The following is an 18257-nucleotide window of genomic DNA, read 5'->3' as shown; positions in this document are numbered from 1 at the left end:
AATAGACTATCATAAAACAATACTACATATACTCATATAAAAATGTTCTAAATACCTTCCCCAGCTCCTAAAAGACTTAAGGCTACAATCAAATGATAGAATCGACAATTCTCTCCATGAGATTGTGGTAATTTCATCAACTTATGTTTTGTGAAATATGGCCTTCTGAAATAAAATCGTATGTAATTGAGTTAATGGTAGAATGTACAGTTCCGAGAAAAGGAAATGTTTTATAAGCATATTTTCGAGCTTTATGTCGCACAGCAACGGAGAAGCATGAGAGTTACGCAGCAAACGAGACTCATAAAACTGTCTGAAAGTGTGCAAATTAATTGTAAACATACCTTTCAATTCAGGTAATTCCCAGTAGTTTAAAATACGCTTTCCGTAAAGCCTACTACCTCTCTTCTATGAAAGCCGTAAGTCGAAGTTATAAGGTGTGTCTCAGGCATATCTTCAAAGCAGGAAATGTGGAGGCAAATCAGAACAGCCTGCTAGAGGCAGCGTTGTTGGGAATTCTACAGACGAGGACTCGACCGTCAGGGCCGCCCATAAACTCTCAGACGCCTTCATTATCGCTGCTTCTGGCAGAATATCGGAAACTCATTTCGCAGCGCCTAACTCGATTTCAAATAGCAATCACGGCGTCGGCTGCATCTTTATGGGCGGTACGCACAGCAAAAGAGATACAGATTCCTTTTCCAAACGCCGGTAGCGCGAAGTTTTCCGAATTTATGAGCGGGAATGAGTTGTGAAAGTAGTTGTGCCGTTTGCATTGAGAGCAGCAAAGCGTTTTCCCCCATTCCACAAGTTTTACGATTCCCTCGCTGTTTGGAGAGGTGGAGTTATGATTCCTCTCGGCTAACGTTATTCCTTACGTCAGGAAGGGACTTCACAGAACTGGGGTAACCTGTGACGTATCGAGACGGCCTCTCTTGGAAAGAGATCTTTGTAGCCATGTTTTCCACATCGGTGTAATCGATATACCGCCAAAGTCAGTCCTCAGCATACATGTGATGAAACTGTTTCAATGTTTGATGAATCGAAAGTACGCATGTGCCACTCTGAATTACAGATTAAAATTTAGATAAAATGGTGATGCCTGTAGCTGTAGTAACAAGCCATCTCTGATGATACCGTTGTAGCCGGAATGTTTTTGTAATATGTGCCAATTATAGCGATATTTACTAGAGTTGATGAGCAGATCCTATTAACTGGTGACTAAGCCACAGTTTTCGACTAGTCCTTTTCTCCGATTAATTACCTGTAGCGCTGTAATAGGAGGCAATAAGGAAACGGTCATTTGAGAAGAGAGAGGGATGGACGTTTACGCTATGCGTTCTACTGTGTATACTGAACGTGTTATACAGATAATCGCGTACTTTGAAGACTATATACACGAATTCGTGAATTCTTCTTGTAAAAGTGCTTATCTTAGAGTTTTTAGATTTTTCATTGGAGAAAAAAAATTTTTTTTAGATACAGGAACAGGTAGTAGTAGATGGGAACAATGGCAGGAGGGTGTCCACAATGAGGAAATCAAAGAAAAACTGGGAATGAACTCTATAGATGTAGCAGTCAGGGCGAACAGGCTTAGATGGTGGGGTCATGTTACACGCATGGGAGAAGCAAGGTTACCCAAGAGACTCATGCGTTCAGCAGTAGAGGGTAGGAGGAGTCGGGCAGACCAAGGAGAAGGTACCTGGATTCGGTTAAGAATGATTTTGAAGTAATAGGTTTAACATCAGAAGAGGCACCAATTTTACCACTGAATAGGGGATCATGGAGGAATTTTATAAGGGGGGCTATGCTCCAGACTGAACGCTGAAAGGCACAATCAGTCTTAAATGATGATGATGATGATGACAAGAAAATGAAGGCCAGATGTGTGGCTGTTATTTAATAGAGCAGACACAAGCTGTGAAGTGGCTTGTACGGGCGGTCCCATGTCACAGGAGGCAGAAATATGTAATTATTATAATGACGAGGGGCAAACAAATAAGGCAGTTTTGAAGTAAGAAAAAGAAAGCGTTACGCCGTACATAAACATTTCTGAGGATCAGGAACAGGGGGCATATATCTTAAAGATGTTTATGGAGGAAGACGAAAACTCTAAATTATATTCATTTTATTAGTTTTGGATTATTCGCCCTTAACTAAAAAAAAAGTTATTGAGTAATCAATTCGGAGGTTTGTCTGCTCTGTAAAGTACGGTAGACGGTGATCTGTGCCGAAACAGCACAATGCTGGTGCACGCACAAGTGTTTCGGAGCACGCCGTTCATCGTACACTGTTGAACATGGAGTTCCATAGCAGACCAACCATGCATGTTCAAACGCTGACCCAGCGACATCGTCGATAACGATTGCAGCGGGCACGGGATCATCGGGATTCGACTGTCGATCAATGGAAACGTTTCGGCTCTTCGGGTGAATCACTTTTTTGCTACAATATGTCGATGGTCGTCTCCACAAACGCTGTCATCGTGGTGAATGGCGGCTCGAAACGTGAAGCGTGCGACTTAGGCAGGCTGATGGGAGCAGTATTATATTGTGGGAGACATTCTGTTGCGCTTGCATGGGACATGTGGTGGTAATCGGAGACACGCTGACAGCTGCGAGCCACCTTCGTCCCTCCATGCTTAATGTCTTCCTCAACGGCCCTGTCGTCTTTCAGCAGCGCAACTGCCCATGTCTTGGAGCCAGAACCATGCTTTAGTGGTTGGAGAAGCATTGAAGTGAACTCACGTTGATGCCTTGGCGACCATATTTGCCTGAAGTAAATGCTATGGATTCCATCTCGACCGCTATAGGGTGCCATAATCACGTACGCAAATCAGCGGCCCGTTATTTCCGCGACTTACGTGATCTGTATGTAGACATCTAATGTCGTATACCTCCACAAACCTATGAATAAACAATCGGATCCATCATACTAGAATCAGTGATGTATTTCTTTCGAAACACTGACAAACAAGATGTTAGCAGGTGGTCATAAGGTTTTAGCTCGTCAGTGTTGTATATGTGTAATACATAAAGGATAAGTTATCAGCAAAATCTTAAGTTCATTTGTTCATAATCGTAAACCTCAGAAAGTTCTTCACCGATTGTTTTGAAATATTGACAACGTTGCATGTGAGTACACGAGTTTTTATGTACTTGTTTTTAAATATATGTAATATGTAAATAAATGTCACATGGTTAGGTGGAACGTTGTTACCAAAACTCTCGAAAAGTATTTGACCGACTTACATCAGACTTTTACATGTTACTCTAGTAAACGCTTCTACGAATACTGAACGGTGTTAGCAAATTCCTCGGAAAATTCTTATGCGATTTCCTTCAAATTTTAAACGATACTGTGCTAAACATTCAGACTGAAGTAGACTATAAAATTTTTGAACAACAGTGTACAAGGTTATTGTTAAAACTGACTGCGAGAAAGAAAATTCTATGCTGAAAAAAAAAAGCGGCTTTGTTTCCTTTTACTCAGAAAGTTTCAACTATGGAAGTGGGGCTTTTAAACCATTAGACAGGTAACGTTTCTCTCATATATATTCGCTTTCATATACAAATATTTGCTGTTTTGTTTTTTTCCTTGCAGACGTTTTTCACAGAATCAGGAAAATTATATTTCTGGCTTATCGCTTATGATTAGAATGCTCCTACAGAGTGTGAATTTGCAACAACGATAGACAAGGTCCGAGAGAGTGGAAAGAGAAGACGATGAGATGTACAGGGGGTGGGAGGAAATGGACATAGAGAGCGGGAAGGACGAGACAGGCAGAGAGAGGGGAGGGAGAAGAGACAGCAAAGAGAGGGGGAAGAGATGGTAGACAGATAGAGGGGAAAGGGAGAGGATGAGAAGATGGTGGACAAACACAATGGGGAGAAGGAGATTAGGACATACATATATCCAATTCCCATACATATTAGAAACTTGCGCTTTCACTTTTCTTTCTTTTCAATTTAAACAGACTAAGCCACAGCAATACATCTAGTACTGAGAACAAAATTTGTCTTGCCCCTAGGAGCCATTAGATAGGCAACTTGCAACGGAAATCCTCTCAAGGTTTGATGAAGTGCAGTGGAATCGAAGCCTGTGTAGATGAGATGTATTGGTACGTAAGCTGATGGCGTCTTTCTAATACTAGAGTTACGGTGAAAAACTAAAGAAACATGTCCATATAACTTTGAAATCATTGGGATAGCGCTTACACTATTGGCTGACGATAAAAGTGAGAGCTTCAGTTTCAAGATTCCCATACGAACAAGAAAACACCACGTCCGCAACAATTCCAGGTTTTAGTGAATGACTGCAGCACTTCATACAGCAAGGCTGTCAGTGCAATCAATGGGGCGAGGCGAGAAGTCATTGTATTACCCATGGGCGGTATTATCACAATGTTCTTCAATGATTTCAGGCAGTCTTCTGCAAGTACGGCCACGGACAACGAGTATTGCTAACAAAGTTCTAGTCTATGTCAATACTTCATGTAATTTGCAGGCATCTTCGAGAATTTTTCTAATTTGTTATTAAAAATGGGATAGGCAACAAAACGTGCGATAAAGGACACATTAGCCATAGTTTTTATTTTAATCGACGAGAAACCAGCAGTCGTCTCAAATCTACAATTCCGACGATTAGGCAAACCTATATGTCAGTCTCGGATCTTACCAGGTTGAATTAATGGACAAGACAGAATTCAGAGCAGAGTTGTTAGTCAAATCCAGAATTTCACTGAAATTCACAACAATCTCCATTAGGAGACGAAGTAGTAAATATGTTGTACGCAACAAAAGACTTGCCCCCAAAATTCTGAGAGTGTCAAAAAGCATATGAGTTCCCCACATCCACAGCGCACAAAGATTAGGAGGATAAAATCAAAGACATTGTGACCTACAGCGAGGCGCTGCGAATGTACTTCTTCCCTTGAGCAATCTACGAATGGAATACATGGCGACGTAAACGGCAGCCTTTGAGCTTCAGCTACATTCACGCCGTAGTTGGTGGAATAGAAATGTAGATAGAGATACATGTTCCCGTACATCGATGGAGAAAATACAGAGCGTAATGCTACCAATAATTTTGTACAGCAGAGTAAAGTTACCAATAACGCAATCGATACGAAGAATTCGTTAAACCCCCCCCCCCCCCCCCTGCCGATCCATCCTATGTTGTCCTCAAAGTCGACGTGGTACCAAGAGTAAACTGACTGGATGCAGCAAACGGTGATCCCACAGCTAGCATAAAATTCCTTTCACTCTCAGTAATCTCGTGCTCTGTTATAAGCATTCATTGGTTCTGAGCCTCATGAGCTGTTATTTTGCTGAAATTATTAATAAAGCCCATGGATAAACACAGCTTGCGATCAACTACTTTCACTGTAGCCGGTTATCCTCCGCATCAGCGATGAGAGTAGTCTGTTCGATCAGGACCAGGGTGATAGTAACCGAAACACAAATACGCTTACGCCCGGGTTCCCGGGTTCGATTCCCGGCGGGGTCAGGGATTTTCTCTGCCTCGTGATGGCTGGGTGTTGTGTGCTGTCCTTAGGTTAGTTAGGTTTAAGTAGTTCTAAGTTCTAGGGGACTTATGACCACAGCAGTTGAGTCCCATAGTGCTCAGAGCCATTTTTGAACAAATACGCTTCGTGTTACTCAGCAAAGCGAAGAGTGGTATCGGCCGTTGACGAAAAGAATCTCGGTTTTGCAGCAGAATATATTCCAAGTGAAATATAATTCTCGGTGTTGTTTGGTAGTTCCAGCACAGAAAGTGAGTACAGAAAATATCTCCACAGACAAGTAAGACAACCCCATCTTTTGATGACGAGAAGAATGAGAGATACTATAAGAAAAAAAAAAAAAAAGACGTCGCAATGAACTTCGAAAATGCTGAAATACTACAACACAGCTGTGTATTACATACACAACAATGGTTCACAGCGGCATTGTGTAAAATTCAGAAATGTTCAAAGAAGGAAAATGACATAATTTATGTTTTAATAGGGCAGAATACATTATCTCGCATAATGGGACGTCTGTTTCTCTGATACGATTAGCAGTAGATGGAACTTTATAGCTTCTGTTACACAGAAGCGGGCTTCAAGTGTAATAAAGAATGATATTTTTCTGGTTATTCTGGTATAAGGGAACCGTGGTCTCCCTGCTCTTTACAGAGTAGTTACATATTTCATTTATTATCCTTATTTATCTCTGTATCTGTATTACACCGAGAATATCTGTGCAAGATTGTGAATGACTTGTTTGGAAACTAACTTGTTCCATTCACCTACTGTACTTCCCACTGACAATTGTAATTCTACCTTGACTCTTGTGTCATGATTTTGTTTTTCCAAACTGTTACGTTAACAGTGGTACACGGCAATGTGGATAGGTTTGTTCACTGAAGAACAGTTGGCTGGTATGCACTGAATTCAATAGAAATGGGAGAGGGATACAGCTACGCTATGCTGAGTTGTTCCCCAGACACAACAGACAAACCGCACTAACTTTCGCATCTACCTGAGGATTGTTGCATTACTCTGTGTTTTATGTTTTAAGCTTTGGTGATTGCATGTTACAAGCTTTTTGACTGTTGTAGAAACATTTTCAGAGAAACAAATTAAAAATGGAAATGGAAATATAACTAAGTGACAACTCTGACGTTTCTCAGGAGAATCGAAAAACACTGTATCTCTGTTTGCAAATAACTAGTTTGTATCCCAAAAATTGAGAAGCCGTTCTGATAGCACAGAATTGTGCTGTTCACCCCGTCATCGCAGAAAATAGTGAGACTGATTAGAAAATAGATCTTTATTAAGAACGTTATAAGTGCCATACCAGGAAACTGACTGAAAGTAAGTGCCAATAAGAATATTTTAGTAGCTGATTCTTCCAAATAAGAAAACAGCAAGCAGCCACTATTAATAACGTCATTTACTTTCAGAAATAACGCCGTTACCGGTTTAGGACTGGTTCATCTTCAGATGGCTGTTCACCTTTATATTACAAAAATGGTTCAAATGGCTCTGAGCACTATGCGCCTAGAAACTCACGCCCACTCCAGCCGGCCTTTACATTGCATTTGTTGTTGTTTACATTAAGTGTGGGTGTTTCTTTCAGCAACTAATGTAAACAACAACAAATGTAATAAAAACATGAACAGCCGTCTGGAGATGAACCTATCAGTTAGAAACGGGAACGGCGCCCTTTATGTAAATAAATATTATTATCAAAGGAGGCCAGTTGCTGTTTTCGTCTTTGCAAAAAACACCTTGCATTTCGTACACGGCCACGGTCAAAAAAGGCAGTATTCGACAAAATACAGGAGGGAAGTTATTGTTCCAAGAGCCATTAACACTAAGGCATTACGTTTTATTTGTGATAATACAAGAACAGAAATACAGCATTCGCTATTAAAGTTTGGAACTCCATTGGGAAGCACGGCTTGTCACGAAGACCATGCGCCACCTACTAACCTTTATTTGAAAGATTTTCTCTACGGTTTGTACCGAGGACACAGTAGCACTAAGATAGTGCTTTCTTCAAAATGGCAAGTAGAAAGTTTTCCATATGCACTCTTCAAATGAAACTGGGGAAATAGACTGAGTAAATCATAATTACGTTACTACTCTGTAACGAATTACAGGGGCCTATGGGTCTCTATATGATACTAATACAGGAAATATTCCCGATTAGTCGCCGAAAGTCTGTCGGTGGGGTTCGGCTTCGCTCTCTGTACTGAAATTTCTAGGTAGATTGAAATATATCTCCTCGCGTGATACCATTTCAAAAATTGTCAGACTAGACTCATGACTACTTTGATCGTAGTAACCAAACCGCACTTCCGTTCATACAATAAAATCATTGTATCCCAAACGTAATTGGTTCATAAATATTCGACTCTTATTCACATGGTACACAATGAATCAGCACTGGCGAAGTGAAAGTATTCCGTGTTAGTCCCAATGAATTTTGCCGAGCAACGTTTGTTTGTGATACTTAGTCTCTTTTCAAGGACGTTCGATGAACAGCATTTTTTTGCTGACTGAAATCTGGAATATCTTACTTAGAATCATGATACTAATTTGTCATGACTATTATAAAAGTACTGTTTCTCTTTCAGTGCTAAAATAAATTCTTTTGTATACAAGAAAGACTTTCGCACTTGCGAATACGAACAACCATCAGCTGTATAACGGAATGACGACAGTGAAAACCTGTGCCGGACCGGGATCCAAACCCGGATATCCCACTTCAAGCGTTCGCTCGCCTTAGCGGTTTTGGCCGTCGTGCTATACTCCAGGGCCAGACCCAAACTCCCACATGTCGTCGTTCCTCCGTCATAACCTGTACTCGTTCACGCATTATGTGATTCCCGCACAGTGGAAGACATGGATGCATGTCCGAAGGAAACTGCATTGTTGCTCTTAACAACACACGCACTGTAAGACCGTTTTTATCCGCCGATACGAGGCAGCGACTACCGGTTAAAATGTCCACCCCTGTACGGGAATAACATAATGCGTAAACGAGTACACATTGTGAAGCAGGAACGGCTAGATATGGAAGTTCAGGTGTGGCCTTGAGTCGTACATGGATAGTGAAAGCGGTTAAGGCGACCAGTCGCGTAAAGCGGAAAATCCGGCTTCGGTTCCCGGTCCGGTACAGATTTTCACTGTCGTCATTCCCTTATACAGTTGATGGATGTTCGTATTCCCGACTGCTAATGCGTTTCATGCGTTTCAAAAGACAATAGTCCTCCAGTGCCTTTTCATTCACACATGAATGCGTGTCCGAAAGAACATTGCATCATTCTTCTTAACAACAAGAGCACTGCAATAACATATAAATTATTTTATTGCCATCACGGTTAGTGAAAGCTGGCAATTACGCCGTAAAGATACGTGCTGACCGTTAGACGACACATCTTTTAGCAAACGATGATACTTAAAATAGAACAATGCCGGATATCACGTACCCGAACGACGAATCTGTGTTATCATTGAAACTTCCTGGCAGATTAAAACTGTGTGCCGGACCGAGACTCTAACTCGGGACCTTTGCCTTTCGCGGGCAAGTGCTCTACCAATTGAGCTACCCAAGCACGACTCACGCCCTGTCCTCCCAGCTTTACTTCTGCCAGTATCTCGTCTCCTGCCTTCCAAACTTCACAGAAGCTCTCCTGCGAACCTTGCAGAACTAGCACTTCGAAAAGAAAGGATATTGCGGAGACATGGCTTAGCCACTACCCACAGCCTGGGTAATGTTTCCAGAATGAGATTTGCACTCTGTAGCGCAGTGTGAAAATCTCATTCTGGAACTGTGGCTGAGCCATGTCTCCGCAATATCCTTTATTTCAGAAGTGGTAGTTCTGTAAGGTTCGCAGGAGAGCTTCTCTGAAATTTGGAAGGTAGGAAACGAGATATTGGCTGAAGTAAAGCTGGGAGGACAGGGCGTGAGTCGTGCTTGGGTAGTTCAGATGGTAGAGCACTTGCCCGCGAAAGGCAAAGGTCCCGAGTTAGAGTCTCGGTCCAGCACACAGTTTTAATCTGCCAGGAGGTTTCATATAAGTGATCAGCTAAGTTTTCGACTAAACCTCTCAGAAAATTTTTGTAGATGCATATGTCTGTCTCAGCTGTCTACATTTACCCAGGGATATATGTTTCTGTCGTGAAAACCAGCTGCTCTCTCGTCTTTCTGGGAATACGCTAGCGAGGAGAACCTTACTCGCTCGTATCAAAACAAGCATCCACCAGTGCTGCCTGTTCGCAAACAGGCCGGTCGTGGAAGCGTGCTGCTCCCCCCCCCCCCTCTCCTCCCGGCCCCACAGTGAAACAAAAGATGGCATCTGTCCCTGCTCTGTTTTTTCTTCGTTCTTTCGCAGCCGCTGGCTGTTCCGCGACAGCAGCCACTTGCCGACTGTTCTTGCTGTTTTCCTTCTGCACGCGAGCAACTGTGCCTGTGTATGTGTGTGTGTTTGCGTGTGGCATGAAGACGGATGGTGCCATAAATCAGCGACGGAGCGTGAAGTCTCAGTGCTGGAGCAGCAGTTGCCGTCGAATGCGCCACGCCTCGTGAAAACGAGTTAAACCTCTGTGACGGTCTTACTGCCGGCCTGGCCTGGCTGTCTGAGCACGAGAGGATCTCTTATTCTCGCTTGTCACTCACAGAGATTACCCTTTTTGAGAATACACGCTTTTCGACACTGGAAGCAAGTATTGTGACATCTGTTCAGTACGGTGGAAGTTAAAATGAAAGAATTTAGGGCAAAGCTAGAAGTTTCCAGACAACATACAAAGTCCGGTCATATTAATGTGACCATCACCTGTGTTTGGCGTCAACTTGCAGTAACCACTCGCAGATGACCTGTGGCAGCACTAGCACTGGAGTACTATGAGACGTGCCGTGGGGGACGTGGAGAACATTGCAGTCGTTGTCGTAATGCGTAAATGGAGCGATTTACCTGACGTCCAGAAAGTCGTGTTCATTAGGGTTCAGGATTTACGAAACGGCTAAATTTGTAAACTACTCACGTGCTGCCGTGGTGAAAGTATACCGCACATGGCAAAATGGCGCTATCCAAAACCGGTGAAGAGGCAACAGCGGTGCAAAACAGGCGACTGATGACAGGGATCAACGACAGCTACGGCGATGTGTACGGGCGAATAGACGTGCAACTTCTGAGCAACTCAGCACCCCAGATGAACCGAGGGGCTGCAAACAGTGTCTCCTCGACGATCATTCAGTGAACGTTGCTTCATACGGGGCTCTGCAGAAGGCACCTGGTTCATGTACCAATGCTGACTGCTGTTCAGCGTAGACCAAGGCTGGAATTAGCTGGCCAATACCGCAACTACTCGTCACTGTCTGGCGACAACTGGCCTTTTCAGATGAATTACGTTTCATGGTCTATCGAACAGATGGCCTTTGGTGCGTATGGCCCTGCAACGTTCGTCGGAAGCGTTCAGGTGGGAGGAAGGAGTGTTACGGTCTGGCGAATGTTTTCGTGGCATTCTCTGCATAGCGGTGTCATTTCTGGAAGGCACAATGCATCAACACGACTGTGCATCTATCCTTCTGAACCCCGTTAGTTTTGTTAGCACATCTGAACATATAAACAAATACGTAATCAGTGCCGTTTGTTGCATTGTAAAATGTTAATTACATCCGGAGATATTGTAACCTAAAGTTGAAGCTTGAAACCTCCGACGTTCAGTTGCGTGTTGTAACAAGCACGGGCCACGGTCGGCGAGCAGCATCTGCAGGGACATGTTTACGATGACGACCGTGTTTACGAGTGTGGCTGTGGTGCACTGTTGTGGTTTGGTCTAACTGTCGCAGTGTCCGCAAGTAGCGCATGCGGCTATTGTTATTCTGCATTCGTCTCCGCACGCAGACCAACTGTAGTACACCGTGTTACCAGACGTTCAATTCAAGAACATTTTGTTTTCCCAATAGTTCAATCTTTTCCGCAGCAGTGTCTTACAGTGGCTGTATATCTTATCAAATCAGTCAGAATAAATGCTAGCAGTCGGCCGGGGTGGCCGAGCGGTTCTAGGCGCTTCAGTCTGGAACCGCGCGACCGCTACGGTCGCAGGTTCGAATCCTACCTCGGGCATCGATGTGTGTAATGTCTAGGAGACTGATGACCTCAGATGTTAAGTCCCATAGTGCTCAGAGCCATTTGAAATGCTAGAAATTCAGCTTGTTATGCCCACGACAGCGCATAAAGAAAAGTATACTTACTGACATTTCCAGTCTTTCCTTCTGAACTGTTTCATATCATTCCTCACAATAGAACTGTTCTAATTTATATAGTCTCTGCAAAAAAGACGAGTTGGTAAAGAGCACTTAATTAATTTGCCAATAAATTCGAAAATGGCAAACTAAATTTAACTATGTTGACCGTGATGCCTAGAAAGAAGTTTTGGTTCAGTCCAGCTTAAATGTTTCCAGCGCAGACAAAAGGCATTACTGTGTCCTGGATAACGACTGCATCATTGAATAAAAATCTCCACCTGAAGTATTTCCTCTTCTATCCATTGTGGCAACTAGACTCAGTGAACCACATTATAGGATATCTCAAATAAGTACACAGAATACACCCCAATTCATAGGTGACTGACAATTTGGGTTGTATGCTTTTCGTCGCTTTCTCCGTGTGTAAACTCTCTGTGCAATTGAGAAAAGTGTAAAAAACTTCTCCACAAAATGTTTCGTAGTAACGGTTCTTCGGGAAAATTTTATTTGTATAGTTACCGTTGTACTGCGCTCCGTTAGCACAGAGTCCCCGAAAGGAATATGAAACTCAACACTCTTTTCATGTCAGTGGTCTCTATTTTGGAGATAATGATTTACCTCGATCGTCTCTCTTGCCTACGCGAAACTATTTTTTCTTGCACTAATATGTTTTGTAGTCACGCGTTTCCCATGAACTCTATATAGTTTAATAACGCTGGCTACTAAACATTTACTTGTGACTCTTGTTATCGATGCTCTGTCTAAGAAGGCACCTGCAATTAGCTGTGGTTGAAAATCTATAAGATCCCACGTGACGATAAATAATATAGCATAGCCATGTACTAGTGAGCCAGAACAGTCCCAAACATGCTACAGTACAAGGGGAATAAAAAGATGTTAGATTCCTAGAGATGTACCGCAAAAAAGAGTCGCGTATAACTGGTTGTTTTGTATTAATTTCTCTGTACCCATGCATTCCTCTGAGTTAGAGGGAACGAACTGCATCATGCTTAAAGAAAACTATATTTATTATTCACAGGGAAGAAAATAAATTTAACGATTTATCACTTCGACAATTTTTTTAAATCCTTAAAAAAGAATTGCATTCCTCGTCAGTTATGGATCGTCAACAGAGAATGAAAACATCCATAATAACATATTCTCCGTTCGTTGACACTGATTTCGCAAGCTCCAGTAAAATCGATCGTCAATTAGAAAAACTATTGTAAAACTCCCACAATATAGACAAACGAAAATTATACTCATTTCATTAAAATCCACAAGGTTCAGTGCGAAACAGCTTTCTCTGTTCGAGAAAATTATTTGTCATATCACGCAATGCGAAATTGTTTCACAACTGGTCCAACCAATTTAGTTTCCCGCAACAAGTAATTACAGCGGCGCGCTTTAAAAGTGATTAACGTCCCTTGATTTATGCACCAATAATAACATGTGCGAACATTGCGCATTACATTAAGCACTCTCCAGCAACCTACTATAATCGGGTCTACGGTAGAAATAATTAATATGAAGGGGAAGCACCAAATGAGAAACAGAATTCACCAATGAAAACACGCATTTATATTGGAACGTTTCATTAGATAATACAGTTCGCCAAAGAGAGAAAATTTTATTTCTGGAAGGCTCATTCAGTCCGTAGCTAAGTCATTGTATAGATTCTCCCAGGAACGCCCCCACGTGATTTGGATAGAGGAGGAGTACTTCATGTCTGAATCTGCCACAGTTGAGGTAGCTCAGCTGGTAGTGTGTTGTTCACGAGAGGCAAATATCCACCTGCATCTACATCTAAATACATACTCCGCGAACCACCGTATGGTGCGTGGCATAGCGTACCCAGTACCAATACTAGTCATTTCCTTTTCTGTTCCACTCGTAAACAGAGCGAGGGAGAAATGACTATCTTTATGTCTCCGTACAAGCCCCAATCTCTTTAATCTCATCCCTATGGTCGGTACGCGAAATGTGTGTTGGCGGCAGTAGAATCATTTTGCGGCCAGACTCAAATGCCGGTCCTCTAATTTTTCTAAGTAGCCTTCCCTCTAGTGATACCCATTTGCGTTCCCGCAGCGTCTCCGTAACGGTCAGGTGTTGATCGAAGCTACCGGTAACAAGTCTAGCAGTCTGCCCCTGAATTGCTTCGATGTCTTCCTTTAATCCGACCTGGTGCGGATCCTAAACATTCAAGCAGTACTCAACAACGGGTCGCACTTGTCCAAAAATGGCTCTAAGCATAATGGTACTTAACATCTGAGGTCTGCAGTCCCCTAGAACGTAGGACTACTTAAACCTAACTAACCTAAGGACATCACACATATCCGTGCCCGAGGGAGGATTCGAACCTGCGACCTTAGCAGTCGCGTAGCTCCGGACTGAAGCGTCGCACTAGAGTTCTATACGCAGTCGGCTTTACAGGTGAACCATACTTTTCTTAAATTTACCGAATAAACCGCAGTCGACCATTCCCTTCCCCACTACAGTCCTTACATGCTCATTCCATCTTACGTATATTTCTTTGCAACGTTACGCCTAGACATTTAGTCGATGTGACGGTGTCAAGCACACACAAAAAATACTGTATTCGAACTTCATGGGTTTGTTTTTCCTACTCCTCTGCATTAAGTTTTTGTACGTTTAGAACTAGCTGTTACGTTCGTGCTTCCGTTCGGAAAGCAGAGTTTTAATATCCTAGGAAGTGTCATTACGCCGTGGGTTACAATTTCGACCTGTAGGATCATTTTAGCAAGACTCGATCGCCTAGATATATGACTGTAGCAGCTAGAACAAGTTTGATTATTAGCATATAGAAGCCTGTCGTGTGCAAGGAGTAAGCGTTCGTCATACAGCAGGTGCTTTCCTTTTGTGCGGCGCCTCAAGTACTACGGAAGCTCTTCCTTGACGTCGTTACAAACCTCCTATTGTGCTGTTCCTTCTTCTAGTTAGCGCTTTTCATCTATTCCACTCCTCGTCGATTCTGCGGGAAACCTCCATATTTCTCATCGTGCAGGTTCACTTAATTATCCAGTAGGTCTTACCAGAGGTGTGGTCGAGTGAACATAGTGTACGAGCCCTCTCCGGAAACGTGTGTCTTATTTCCGCGTGCAGTGTCTCTAGAAGTTATTGTTTCCTGAGTACACAGTTAAACAAGTAAACAGTAGCGGTTTAAAACAGTTGCTGTAAGTGATATTTGATGGACCCTACGGCGAAAGAGCCGCAGTCCACTAGGCCGTTGTGCAGAAACAGACATGAACAACGTAATATTAGGATGTAGTGAAAAGAAAAATTGACAAACGGGACACTTAATGAACTGAGTGGTGTGGGGTACAAAGGCCCCCACCGCGTTTTTACTCTTTCGGGAAGAACGGACGTGAAGGCGTATAAACTCATTACACAGCTCTCAAGGAATTAGGAGCAACCGTATAAGGAGCCACGACAAAACCTAGATCCAGCGAGTACGGCAGGGAGTAAGAGGAGATCGGTAGCATGAGACCACAACGTGCAAGAGCGGCCATTCGGAGGGAGGGGAGTAGGAGGAGGGGGGTATTGGGGCAGAGCAGAACTAGAGAGATACATTGCCTGGAGGACGAACCCGAATTTCCCCATACATCACAATACATATCGGACATATAAAGGATGGAGTATTTAATGACTTGTTTTTAGTTACAAGTAATATATTTTTCGCTGCAGCTGCCTACAATTTAAATCTTATACATAGATAAGCGTAGTGTACAAATATCAATTTTATGAAAATTATACCTCTTTTGTTGTAAATTGATTTAAATTTGCACACAGATAATAGTCAAAACTGACAGTTGTTACTGATATCTATAAACTGTGGTTGGTTATATGGTCAAGAAATTGAAAACCAGCAAATAAGTAAATAAATACTCAGTACCGTTCTGCAACATCGCATCTCTAACGCTTCAGTTATCTTCTTCTCTGGTTTTCCCATAGGCCATAACTCACTTCCTTACAATGCTGTGCACCAGACGTACGTTTTCAGAAATTTATTCTTCCAACTAGCTTAGTAGCCTGCGTTGCCCGGATATGTATTTAAGTTCTGTTCGTCAATGTCCTCCTTTCCCCCTCTGTCTGGTAACCTCTTCCATCCCCTCCTCTCCATTCTTTGCCCCTGTCACTCTCTATCTGCTACTCCCTCCCTTTCTCTGACGATCTTCTCCTCTCCCTCTCTCTGTCCATCTCGTCCTCTTTCTTTTCTATGTCTATCTCCTTCCCCCCTCTCTCTGTGCCGCACAATGATATAGTTTTGTAGGTACTTTCGACGGCATATGTGGATACTGTGTGGTAAATATGTCGCGAATAGAGTCAGTATGAAAGACGCAATAAATTTAAACGTCATGCACGATGCGGAAATTTTTCACGCATCTCAGTGTTTATGACGTCTTTTTTCCTGAACTATGTGCCTCACAATGATATAATTTTGCGTGTATATCCAGTGCTGTATATGAACACTGTCTGCAACATGTGTCGTGAACACAGTCAGTAATACAGAAGAAATAAATCGAAGCCTTATGCCTGGCGAGGCAGTTTCACTGCGAAAATATAGTAAATGACAACCTTTTTCCTTTCACCATTATGTGGGAGGTGTCAGCGAGGAAGAGTTTCGTTAAGATTTGAAATTATATGTGAAGTTTGTTGCAAGTCTCATTCTCAAATACTGGATGAGTAAAATCTGTTTATTAGCACATCGTGACCTACCCTTGTTTTTCACCCTACCCCTACCGCTTTGACACGTAGATGGTCCTTATCAACGCCGCGATTTTTTCCAGACTGTAAGTGGCAACTGTTCCAAGTTTGGCTGAAATCGGTCCAGTGGTTTCGGAGGAGATGTGGAACGTTCGTACACAAATACATATATTTTTATAATACATATGAATATCTTTCTTTCTCGTGATCCGATTTTGATGAAATATGCCTATACGGTGCCCTAGATACACTGAAGTTATCACTGAGAAGCCCAAAATCCGTCTAGCAGTTTTGGAGACCAGAGTGTTCAAAGAGAATCAGACAGACATAACGGTTATACAGATTTATCATTAGTATAGATTATGTGCTGTGTTTGAAACCAGTGAACTTCTTTTAGCGACGAATGCTCTCTTTATCAGTTCTGCTCTGCTTTTAGGATCCTCTTCGCTTCAACCGTTACTCATTTTACCACACGGTATCAGAATTACAGCAAGGCCTCTGCTACTTGCTCCCCAATGTTGTGTTTATTGCTAATCTCATTTCTCCAACTCCTCACTGCTTTCGTCTTTTTTCGTTTTTCTCTCAAACCATACTTTCTCAGTAGACTGTTCATTCTATCAACACGGTCTGTAAGTAGTCCTCTCATCCACTGTGGATAGTAATACCATCAGCGATAGCCGGCCAGAGTGGCCGAGCGGTTCTAGGCGCTACAGTCTGGAACCGCGCGACCGCTACGGTCGCAGATTCGAATCCTGCCTCGGGCATGGATGTGTGTGATGTCCTTAGGTTAGTTAGGTTTAAGTAGTTCGAAGTTCTAGGGGACTTATGACCTCAGCAGTTGAGTCCCATAGTGCTCAGAGCCATTGAACCATCAGCGATACATCATTGATACCATCTGACTTTGAATTTAGATTCCACCCAAGAACCCTCTTTTTGTTCCCGTTTGCTTCTTCGAATTTCTATTCCAACAGTAGGAGAGAATATTCTGCACCCCTGCCTTGCACCCACTACGTCTTTCATGGTCTTCCTTTATGGCCTATCCCCTCTTGGTTCTTGTACATAGTCAATGATATGTTGCCCGTCTTTACCTATAGCTTATAATTATTTTTGAGAATTTTTAACATCTTACGCCATATACGTTGTCGAAAGCTTTTTCTAGATCACCATATCCTGTTAAATTATCGTGATTTTTCTTTAATTTTATCACCTTTATCAAGCGCATCATCAGAGCTACCTCTCTGGTGCTTTTACCTTTTGCTAAAGCTAAACTCATCGTCATCCAACAGATAAATTTTCTTTCAGTTTCGCTGTGATCGCAGGTTCGAATCCTGCCTCGGCCATGGATGTGTGTGATGTCCTTAGGTTAGTTAGGTTTAAGTAGTTCTAAGTTCTAGGGGACTGATGACTACAGATGTTAAGTCCCATAGTGCTCAGAGCCATTTTTTCTTTCAGTTGTTCGTTGTATTCTTCTTCTTAACTACTTGTATACCACAACTGTTAGCAAGTTAATATCTCCTCCTTGCAAACACCTTACTGAAAGCAACAAAACAAAGTAAAAGTTTTGAGACAAGTAATAATTTACGTATCTGGTGCCCTTTGAGGAGAGACGGCTAACTAAGGCATAAGTTTTCACTCTTTCCTCCCCCTTTCCAACTCTGCACTGAAATCATCAACAGGACACAGATACCGATTTTATTTAATTGGTTGAGGAGAGAAGTGGTACCAAACCACAATATGTGAGCAAGTAGCACGAAAATTCAGGCGCAACATTCGACTTTCAATAAATGA

The 18257-nt window shown here is 42.5% G+C and overlaps 1 protein-coding gene across 1 annotated transcript in view; it reads right to left on the bottom strand.

Moving 5' to 3' along the window:
- Positions 1-18257, bottom strand: part of LOC126234505 (glucose dehydrogenase [FAD, quinone]-like) — a 176829-nt gene that overhangs the window by 41252 nt on the left and 117320 nt on the right. The gene's annotated exons all lie outside the window — the stretch shown is intronic.

Source organism: Schistocerca nitens, chromosome 2 (genome assembly GCF_023898315.1).
Source record: "Schistocerca nitens isolate TAMUIC-IGC-003100 chromosome 2, iqSchNite1.1, whole genome shotgun sequence".
Taxonomy (NCBI): domain Eukaryota; kingdom Metazoa; phylum Arthropoda; class Insecta; order Orthoptera; family Acrididae; genus Schistocerca; species Schistocerca nitens.
This window is presented reverse-complemented; position numbering and strand designations above follow the sequence as displayed.